The sequence below is a fragment of the Pelophylax lessonae genome, assembly GCF_965119305.1.
Source record: "Pelophylax lessonae genome assembly, chromosome: 2".
Lineage (NCBI taxonomy): Eukaryota > Metazoa > Chordata > Amphibia > Anura > Ranidae > Pelophylax > Pelophylax lessonae.
This window is the reverse complement of record NC_138769.1, coordinates 730687190-730699094: the sequence shown is the minus strand read 5'-3', so window position 1 is coordinate 730699094 and position 11905 is coordinate 730687190.

Genomic DNA, 11905 nt, shown 5'->3' with positions numbered 1-11905 from the left:
ACAAAGAACGGCCGATTGTTCCTCAGTCAGTACAGATTTCGGCCAACAAAAAGCAGATGAGCAAGACTGGGCATGCTCAGAGAAGAAAAAACACACGGAAAGTAAACCATCAAAATGACATCACTTCTGCAGTCGGTTGTTGTTGGCCGACAAAATTCGTGTGCAGTCTTTAGGCTCCATTCACACCTGGGCGTTTTCAGCTCCAAAAACGCTCAAAAGAAACGCTTCCAAAACACCCAACAAGTAAAACCCCATTCATTTAAATGGCCCCTGTTCACATCTGAGCGTTTTGCAAAACGCCTGTAGCTGAAAAAAGTACATGAGCTTCTTTTTGGGCTGATTACCAGCGTTTTTGATAGATGTCAATGAAAAACGCCTGAAAAAATCGCGGTAAAATCGCGGTAAAAATCGCAGTAAAATCGCGGTAAAAAACGCTACGCTCAAGTGTGAATGCAGCCTAAGGCTCCGTTCACATGTAGGCGTTTTGGGGAGTTTTTCTGCTCTAGGATCAGCTCTCAAAACGCCCAACAAGACAAATCCTATTCATTTCAATGGCCCCTGTTCACATCTGAGCGTTTTGACGCTGTGAGCAAAACGCCCCACGCTCAAAAAAGTACATGAGCTTCTTTTTGGGCAGATTACAGGCGTTTTCCTTTGGTCTCTATTCAATCTAAAAACGCCTGCACAAAAAACGCCTGTAAAAACGCCTGTAAGGCTGCATTCACACTTGAGCGTAGCGTTTTTTACCGCGATTTTACAGCGATTTTTACCGCGATTTTTTACCGCGATTTTACCGCGATTTTTTCAGGCGTTTTTCATTGACATCTATCAAAAACGCTGGTAATCAGCCCAAAAAGAAGCTCATGTACTTTTTTCAGCTACAGGCGTTTTGCAAAACGCTCAGATGTGAACAGGGGCCATTTAAATGAATGGGGTTTTACTTGTTGGGCGTTTTGGAAGCGTTTCTTTTGAGCGTTTTTGGAGCTGAAAACGCCCAGGTGTGAATGGAGCCTAAACCGCGGTAAAAATCGCAGTAAAAACGCGGTGAAAATGCGACGCTCAGGTGTGAATGTAGCCTTAGCACTTTTCAACCTACACGACAATCGGTGCGTGTGTACTGGGCTTTAGTATGATGCTTCCGACAACCAACTGCGACTTTTCGGCCGAAAAAAATCTGGTGTGCATGCTATAAAATTTTTGTTGGCCAACAACAGAGCGGCCGATTGTTCGTCAGTCAGTACAGATTTCGGCAGAGAAAAACCAGATGAGCAAGACTGGGCATGCTCAGAGAAGAAAAAACACATGGAAAGTCAACCATCACATGACATCACTTCTGAAGTTGGTTTTTGTTGGCCAACAAAAGTCCAGTGCAAGTCTAGAGCACATTTCAACCAACACAACAACACTGGACAAAAGATGGCCGATCAGTCGGCCAACAATCGGTGCGTGTGTACGAGGCTTAACCCAACAATTTCTTACCTTTTTTTCACGGAAAGATGTCTCATCACCCGCCAATAAATACTTTTTCTTGAATAAAGTAAGCCATCAGGTCCTGGTGATTTATTTGGGTTAAAATGTTCAAGTCTTTTTCTGACACTAGCTTCTGTTAGCCAAAATTATTACATTGGTTAGAACCAAAGTAAGTACAGTATGTATGGCCATACCTGTGGGGTCCCCATAGAACAGGGGTGGGGAACCTACGTCCCGGGGGCCGTATGCGGCCCTCAAAGTAATTTGGTCCGGCCCCCCGTGCAGCGGAGTCTGTGTCTCTCAGCTGATCTGTCAGAATGGAGCCAGTGCTTCCTGTATAGTTCCGGCTCCGTTCTGACAGTCTGAGTGAGTCACAGGCGGAGTGATATCAAATGCCTGTGACCAATACAGGAAACATCGCCTCTTCCTCCAGTGCGGCGCCACTGCTAGCCAGCATTTACCGCCAGCAGAACACACAGCAGTACCAGCCAGAGCCAGCAGTACCAGCCAGAGCCAGCAGTACTCATAGCAGTACCAGCCAGAGCCAGCAGTACTCGCAGCAGTACCAGCCAGAGTCAGCAGTACTCGCAGCAGTACCAGCCAGAGCCAGCAGTACTCGCAGCAGTACCAGCCAGAGCCAGCAGTACTCGTAGCAGTATAAGCCAGAGCCAGCCAGCAGTACCCACAGCAGTACCAGCCAGAGCCAGTAGTACCCACAGCAGTACCAGCCAGAGCCAGTAATACCCACAGCAGTACCAGCCAGCAGTACCCACAGCAATACCAGCCAGCAGTACCCACAGCACAGTACCAGCCAGCAGTACCATCCTTAGCCAGCAGTACCCAAGGCAGTACCTACAGCACAGTACCAGCCTGAATCAGCAATACCCACAGCAGTACCAGCCTGAGCCAGCAGTACCCACAGCACAGTACCAGCCAGCTATACCCACCAGCATTACCCGCCAGCAGTTCTTTTCAAAGCTTACCACCATAAAGTCGACTGCGCTCCAGACTGACCGACGCAAACCTGGAAAATCAGTTGCCAGTAGCAACATCATCAATACCAGCTAACATCACACACCTCACCAAAGAGAAGTAGTTGCAGCCATCACATTAGGGGTGAGTTAATTACATTTTTGACCAAATATAACAGGCACATTTTTAAGTTGATAATTTTGTACGGCCCCCGAATGATTTTATAAATACCCAAATGGCCCTTGGCAGAAAAAAGGTTCCCCACCCCTGCCATAGAAGCTGGAAATCCCTGTGATAGCCATCGCTATTACACCGCTACTCCAGTGATCTCCGCTAGCTTCTGAGTGAAGCTAGTTGAGGGGCCACTTGCTTGTCACAGACGCTATTCAAAAATGTCTTTGCATTTTCTCAAAGAATAAACAGAGTTCTTTGATTGGATGAATTAAAGATCTTGACATCACCAGCCTGCCTCCTCACCCACACATTGAGAATATGCAAAGTGTTTCCTGAATGGTGTCCAAGCCAATTAAGCAACCTCCTGTGTTCATTAGTCATGGGACCCAGAAGCTAGAAGAGATCACTGTAGCAGTGGCATCTATTTCAGTGATTTCCGGCTTCCACAGGGATCCCAGAGGTATGGCACATACATACTTATACTGGACCAAGCTGTACCAAAGTAACAGTGGAACAATTGCATATGTAAACTATAACTCTGAACTCTCTCTTTGGGATTTATACATTTCTGACTGACGAAGGGATCTGAGTTATCCTGAAAGTTTGCATCTTTACCCGCTTGCCGACTGCGCACAGTATATTTACTGCGGCAGTCAGCCCCGGCCAGGCAGAGTGACGTAGATCTACGTCACTAGCCTGTCACCGGGTTTTGATCCAATAGCGGGCGAGCGCGCGCCCGCCCCGGCTCTTTCACAGAGGAGTGCGGGCGTGTGACCGGCGGACCCGATGTCCGCCGGTCACACTACGATCGTCGGTAGAGCGGGAGAAAGGCGGGCGGCTTATGTAAACAAGCCGCCTGTCAGTCTCCCCTGTGTAAAAATGGAGATCAGACGGTTCTACTATGTAGAACCGTTGATCTCTGTTTTTACAATAGGAGACATGTCCAATCACAGTTAGAAACACGCCCCTAGGACACACTTAACACCTCCCTCTCCAATACAGTTAACCCCTTCCCTGCCAGTGTCATTTTTACAGTAACAGTGCATATAGCACTGATTACTGTAGTAATGTCACTGGTAACCCCAAAAGTGTCAAAAATGTCAGTCAAGGGTCCGATCTGTCCGCCGCAATGTCGCAGTCCCGCAAAAAAAAAAATCGCAGATCGCCGCCATTACTCGTTAAAAAAAAAAAAACAACAAAAATGACAAAAATCTTTCCCTTTGTTAGTAAACGCAATAACTTTTGCGCAAACCAATCAAAATACGCTTTTTACGATTTTTTTTAACCAAACATATGTAGCATAAAACAAATTGGCCTAAAATATTAAAAAATTTTGATTTTTAAATTTTTTTTTTGGGGGGGGGGGGGGAATTTCATATAAAAAAATGTGAAAAAAATTATTTTTGCAAAATTGTCGCAATTTTTTGGTTTATAGCGCATGATCAAAAAATCGCACAGGTGATCAAATACCACCAAAAGAAAGCTCTGTTTGTGGGAAAAAAAGGACGCCAAATTAGTTTAGGTACAGCTTTGCACGACCGCGCAATTGTCCGTTAAAGTCACGCAGTGCCGAATCGCAAAATAGGCCTTGGTCAGGAAGGGGGTAAAATCTTCCGGGGCTTAAGTGGTTAATATGGAGCTGCCGTCCTTTATGGCTGTAATAGCCTCTGCTTTTCTGAGAAGAATTTCCATGAAATTTTGGAGTGTGTTTTCAAGAATTTTTGCCCGTTTAACCAAATGAACGTTTGTGAGGTCAGGTACTGATGATGGATCGCCATCAGTGTTTTATTCCATCCCAAATGTGTTCATTAGGGTTGAGTTTCTCCACACCAAACTCATCAAACCATGTCTTTATTGACTAGAAAAAACTTGAAGTGTCGCTCTAAGCGAGGGGAGAAGCTCTCTCCTCATGGTGGGGTGCTGGCCTCCAAACGAATGCACCCAGAGGTGGCAATATCAGGCATCCCGGGACGCCATTATTGTGACCTAACTCATGTAAAGGCATGGCTGCTGCACTAATCACGCCCTCTGATGCATTTTGCACCACCCACTGGGCTTAGACAAAGCTCCAGGGCGCGGAAAAACGCGTCGGTGGCATGGTTAGTGGAGTAGTGCTGGCCGGGGTCAGGTAAGGAGAGCGGCGTCCCAAATCCTTGATATTATTACTGCTGCATTTCTTTATAGAGCTGGCCTTGTACATGGTGGAACAGAAAGAGCCATGTATGGAACATCTTGTCAGCCGTAAGGATCACCGGGTAAAAATCAAGGAAAAAAGACTGCAAAAAAGAAAATAAATGTAACCACCACATCTAAGGTCTGGTTAGCTGCAACATGCTAACATGTGTTCTTGCATTTGAATACCATTAATTTCCTTACAATGATCTAGTAGACGATGTATGTGCACAGTGTCAGGCAGCTGCAGGAAGCGCAGATAACATCTTGGATATATGAAAATGAGTCTTCTTATGTCAGAAAAGTGGGCTCCTCCCGGCGTACCATCCGCTAGTCACAGACAGTTCTTATTACGGCTCCATCCAAAAATAGGTTTACATGCATCAAATTTCAGCACCTGGCCATTGTAGAGGAATTCCCCCGGGAACTTCATATGGTGGAATCAGGAGAGAGATTCTCATCAACGCTCCATACACTACGAGGGAGGACTACACACCCCCCATAACAGTGAGGGGGACAGGGATCTTCCATCACTACAAGGGGGTGTACATAGAAATACACTCATCACCTGATGGGGTACTCCTCCTGGAATGGCTTCATTGTATATTAATGTATGAGAGAGAGAGATCTGACTGTGCTATGGTCCATGTCAGAGCTATATACTGTAAATGTATAATAATAGTGTGTGATGGTGGGGGGACGTTAGAGTGTAAGCTCCTCTGGTACAGAGACTGATGTGACTGTGGGGGGACATTAGAGTGTAAGCTCCTCTGGTACAGAGACTGATGTGACTGTGGGGGGACATTAGAGTGTAAGCTCCTCTGGTACAGAGACTGATGTGACTGGCTCAGTGATCTCTGTACAGCACTGCAGTATATGTCAGAGCTATATAAATGTATAATAATAATAGTGTGTGACTGTGGGGGGGGTATTAGAGTGTAAGCTCCTCTGGTACAGAGACTGATGTGACTGTGGGGGGACATTAGAGTGTATGCTCCTCTGGTACAGAGACTGATGTGACTGTGGGGGGGGGGGGGCATTAGAGTGTAAGCTCCTCTGTTACAGAGACTGATGTGACTGTGAGGGGACATTAGAGTGTAAGCTCCTCTGGTACAGAGACTGATGTGACTGTGGGGGGGAGGACATTAGAGTGTAAGCTCCTCTGGTACAGAGACTGATGTGACTGTGGGGGGGGGGGGCATTAGAGTGTAAGCTCCTCTGGTACAGAGACTGATGTGACTGTGGGAGGAGGGGACATTAGAGTGTAAGCTCCTCTGGTACAGAGACTGATGTGACTGTGGGGGAGGGGACATTAGAGTGTGAGCTCCTCTGGTACAGAGGCTGATGTGACCGTGGGGGGAGGGGACATTAGAGTGTAAGCTCCTCTGGTACAGAGACTGATGTGACTGGCTCAGTGTTCTCTGTACAGCACTGCGGTATATGTCAGAGCTATATACATGTGTAATAATAGTGTGTGACTGTGGGGGGACATTAGAGTGTAAGCTCCTCTGGTACAGAGACTGATGTGACTGTGGGGGGACATTAGAGTGTAAGCTCCTCTGGTACAGAGACTGATGTGACTGTGAGGGGACATTAGAGTGTAAGCTCCTCTGGTACAGAGACTGATGTGACTGTGAGGGGACATTAGAGTGTAAGCTCCTCTGGTACAGAGACTGATGTGACTGTGGGGGGACATTAGAGTGTAAGCTCCTCTGGTACAGAGACTGATGTGACTGTGAGGGGACATTAGAGTGTAAGCTCCTCTGGTACAGAGACTGATGTGACTGTGAGGGGACATTAGAGTGTAAGCTCCTCTGGTACAGAGACTGATGTGACTGTGAGGGGACATTAGAGTGTAAGTTCCTCTGGTACAGAGACTGATGTGACTGTGAGGGGACATTAGAGTGTAAGCTCCTCTGGTACAGAGACTGATGTGACTGTGAGGGGACATTAGAGTGTAAGCTCCTCTGGTACAGAGACTGATGTGACTGTGAGGGGACATTAGAGTGTAAGCTCCTCTGGTACAGAGACTGATGTGATTGGCTCAGTGTACTCTGTACAGCACTGCGGTATATGTCAGAGCTATATAAATGTATAATAATAATAGTGTGTGACTGTGGGGGAGGGATATTAGAGTGTAAGCTCCTCTGGTACAGAGACTGATGTGACTGTGGGGGGACATTAGAGTGTAAGTTCCTCTGGTACAGAGACTGATGTGATTGGCTCAGTGTTCTCTGTACAGCGCTGCGGTATATGTCAGAGCTTTATAAATGTATAATAATAATAGTGTGTGACTGTGGGGGGACATTAGAGTGTAAGCTCCTCTGGTATAGAGACTGATGTGACTGTGGGGGAGGGGAGATTAGAGTGTAAGCTCCTCTGGTATAGAGACTGATGTGACTGTGGGGGAGGGGAGATTAGAGTGTAAGCTCCTCTGGTACAGAGACTGATGTGACTGGCTCAGTGATTTCTGTACAGCACTGCGGTATATGTCAGAGCTATATAAATGTATAATAATAATAGTGTGTGACTGTGGGGGGACATTAGAGTGTAAGCTCCTCTGGTGCAGAGACTGATGTGACTGTGGGGGGACATTAGAGTGTAAGCTCCTCTGGTGCAGAGACTGGTGTGACTGTGGGGGGACATTAGAGTGTAAGCTCCTCTGGTACAGAGACTGATACGACTGGCTCAGTGATCTCTGTATATGTCAGAGCTATATAAATGTATAATAATAATAATAGGGGGGGCATAAATAAAGATAAAACAAGCCCCGGCCGGCCCCAGAGTGTGCTATATTGGAATTACAGATGTGAAGCCAGTGTCACAGATGTTTCCCGTTAGTGATGTGGGGACGGAGAGGATGCTGGGCTGGGATCGGACGTTTTGATCTCGCGGTAAGGTCGGGCATCTTAGCGTCCCTGGTCGGCGCAGTCTGTGCTGTACGCCTCGTTCTGGTGTGTCGTTGGGCAGGGGGTGTTCCCCTCAGAGGTTGTGTACCCTGATATGGGGTGACCCTCCTCTCACACCATCACTGGCAGTGCAGCCCCCCTCCCTCCGCCGCCCCGTCTACACTTCACAGCTAACAACTATCGCAGACTTTCCTGTGAGCGCAGGAAGAGCAGTGTGGAGACATGGAGGAAGGGGGTGTGCGGGTCAGACAAAGAGAAGGAGGAGACCAAACCAGAACCAGGGGGAGACCGAGGGGAGGGGGGACATCGCCATCATTTCTTCCATGGAACTTCACTGTCACCCCACTGCACCTCTCACCCTGCACACTATTGTATACACCACACACTGCATTCTATACATACACTACATATACACTGCACACTACATATATACTGCACACTACATATATTCTGCACACTACATATACACTACACACTACATATACACTGCACACTACACATACACTACACACTACATATATACTGCACACTACATATACACTGCACACTACATATACACTGCACACTACACATACACTACACACTACATATATACTGCACACTACATATACACTACACACTACATATATACTGCAGACTACATATACACTACACACTACATATATACTGCACACTACATATACACTACACACTACATATATACTGCACACTACATATATTCTGCACACTACATATACACTACACACTACATATACACTGCACACTACATATATACTGCACACTACATATACACTACACACTACATATATACTGCACACTACATATACACTACACACTACATATATACTGCACACTACATATATTCTGCACACTACATATACACTACACACTACATATACACTGCACACTACATATACACTACACACTACATATACACTGCACACTACATATATACTGCACACTACATATACACTGTACACTACATATATACTGCACACTACATATACACTGTACACTACATATATACTGCACACTACATATACACTACACACTACATATATACTGCACACTGCACACTACATATACACTACACACTACATATACACTGCACACTACATATACACTACACACTACATATATACTGCACACTACATATATACTGCACACTACATATACACTGCACACTACATATATACTGCACACTACATATATACTGCACACTACATATACACTGTACACTACATATATACTGCACACTACATATACACTGCACACTACATAAATACTGCACACTGCACACTACATATACACTGCACACTACATATATACTACACACTACATATATACTACACACTACATATACACTGCACACTACATATACACTGCACACTACATATACACTGCACACTACATATATACTGCACACTACATATACACTGCACACTACATATACACTACACACTACATATATACTGCACACTATATATACACTGTACACTACATATATACTGCACACTACATATACACTGCACACTACATATACACTACACACTACATATATACTACACACTACATATATACTGCACACTACATATACACTGCACACTACATATATACTGCACACTACATATATACTACATACATACACACTGGATACTACATATATACTATACCAAACACTGCACACTACAGATACACCACACACTGCACACTACATATACACCACACACTGCATACTACATATACACCACACACTGCATACTACAGATACACCACACACTGCATACTACATATACACCACACACTGCATACTACAGATACACCACACACTGCATACTACATATACACCACACACTGCATACTACACATACACCACAAACTGCATACTACATATACACCACACACTGCATACTACACATACACCACACACTGCATACTACAGATACACCACACACTGCATACTACACATACACCACACACTGCATACTACACATACACCACACACTGCATACTACACATACACCACACACCGCACACTACAGATACACCACACACTGCATACTACACATACACCACACACTGCATACTACACATACACCACACACTGCATACTACACATACACCACACACTGCATACTACAGATACACCACACACTGCATACTACACATACACCACACACTGCATACTACAGATACACCACACACTGCATACTACAGATACACCACACACTGCATACTACACATACACCACACACTGCATACTACACATACACCACACACTGCATACTACAGATACACCACACACTGCATACTACACATACACCACACACTGCATACTACACATACACCACACACTGCATACTACAGATACACCACACACTGCATACTACACATACACCACACACTGCATACTACATATACACCACACACTGCACATAACAGTGCATGCTTTAATACATTGCACTGCACGCTCCACATAAAAATAGAAAATGAGCGTGTAAACATCTATATATAGATCACTGATCACTTTGCACACCAAACTTTACGCCGCACATTTCTGTACATCTGAACCCAGAAATGTACACTGTCTGTGTGTGACAAATTAATACTTCCCATGCACAGTGTATACATCTGACTTCTACACACACTGCAGATTTACAATCACACACCCTCCGGGGCGCCCTCCTTGGTTCTGTTCTCATAATTCATCTTCTTCCTCCGGATCCATTGTCGGAATTTAGTCATTTGGTCAGGAAAGGGACAGAAATAACCCTTCCTGTTCTCAGCGGAATTCACTTTACACTGCATGCAGAAATAAACAGGTGGAGGCACCAGAGACTGACCCCCCCCCCCCCCAGCTCTATATGTCAGTGACATACTCTCCCCTCCTCCATTCATTGTTCTATAAACTGTCACTGTCACAGGTCAGCAGGGAGGTCACTCACCTGTCACTCATCTTCACTTTCACACAGAGTTTTCCCCCAGGGAGAATGTGCTAAGGGGGCACTCCAGGGTTGTTTAAATGCAAACGTACCCATTGGGATGTGTTTGTGCCAGGACATGTGAATTTTCATGCATTGAGGTGCATTGCGTTAGTTTATTCTCAATGGGCTGTAATACTTCCCAACGCATGCTGTGTGTTTTTTGTGCTTTCTGGAGGTGCATTTAAAATGAATGGCACTGTATAAGCTTTAACAAGTTCAAAAGTATTCAATCTTTTTATATCTGCAACTTTGTCACCCTGATACTGCACCCCTGATGGGGACAACTGAGCTCCTGCGCTGTCACCCTGTTACTGCACCCCTGATGATGACACCTGAGCTCCTGCACTGTCACCCTGTTACTGCACCCCTGATGGTGAAAACTGAGCTCCTGCGCTGTCACCCTGTTACTGCACCCCTGATGATGACACCTGAGCTCCTGCGCTGTCACCCTGTTACTGCACCCCTGATGGTGACAACTGAGCTCCTGCGCTGTCACCCTGTTACTGCACCCCTGATGATGACACCTGAGCTCCTGCACTGTCACCCTGTTACTGCACCCCTGATGGTAAAAAAACTGAGGTCCTGCGCTGTCACCCTGTTACTGCACCCCTGATGGTGACACCTGTGCTGTCACCCTGTTACTGCACCCCTAATGGTGACAACTGAGCTCCTGCCCTGTCACCCTGTTACTGCACACCTAATGGTGACAACTGAGCTCCTGTGCTGTCACCCTGTTACTGCACCCCTAATGGGGACATCTGAGCTCCTGCACTGTCACCCTATTACTGCACCCCTAATGGTGACAACTGAGCTCCTGCCCTGACACCCTGTTACTGCACCCCGAATGGTGACAACTGAGCTCCTGCGCTGTCACCCTGTTACTGCACTCCTAATGGGGACATCTGAGCTCCTGCGCTGTCACCCTGTTACTGCACCCCTAACGGTGACAACTGAGGTCCTGCGCTTTCACCCTGTTACTGCACCCCTGATGGGGGACAACTGAGCTCCTGCGCTGTCACCCTGTTACTGCACCCCTAATGGGGACAACTGAGCTCCTGCGCTGTCACCCTGTTACTGCAACCCCGATGGGGACAACTAAGCTCCTGCGCTGTCGACCTGTTACTACACCCCTGATGGTGACAACTGAGCTGCTGCGCTGTCACCCTGTTACTGCACCCCTAATGGTGACAGCTGAGGTCCTGCGCTGTCACCCTGTTACTGCAC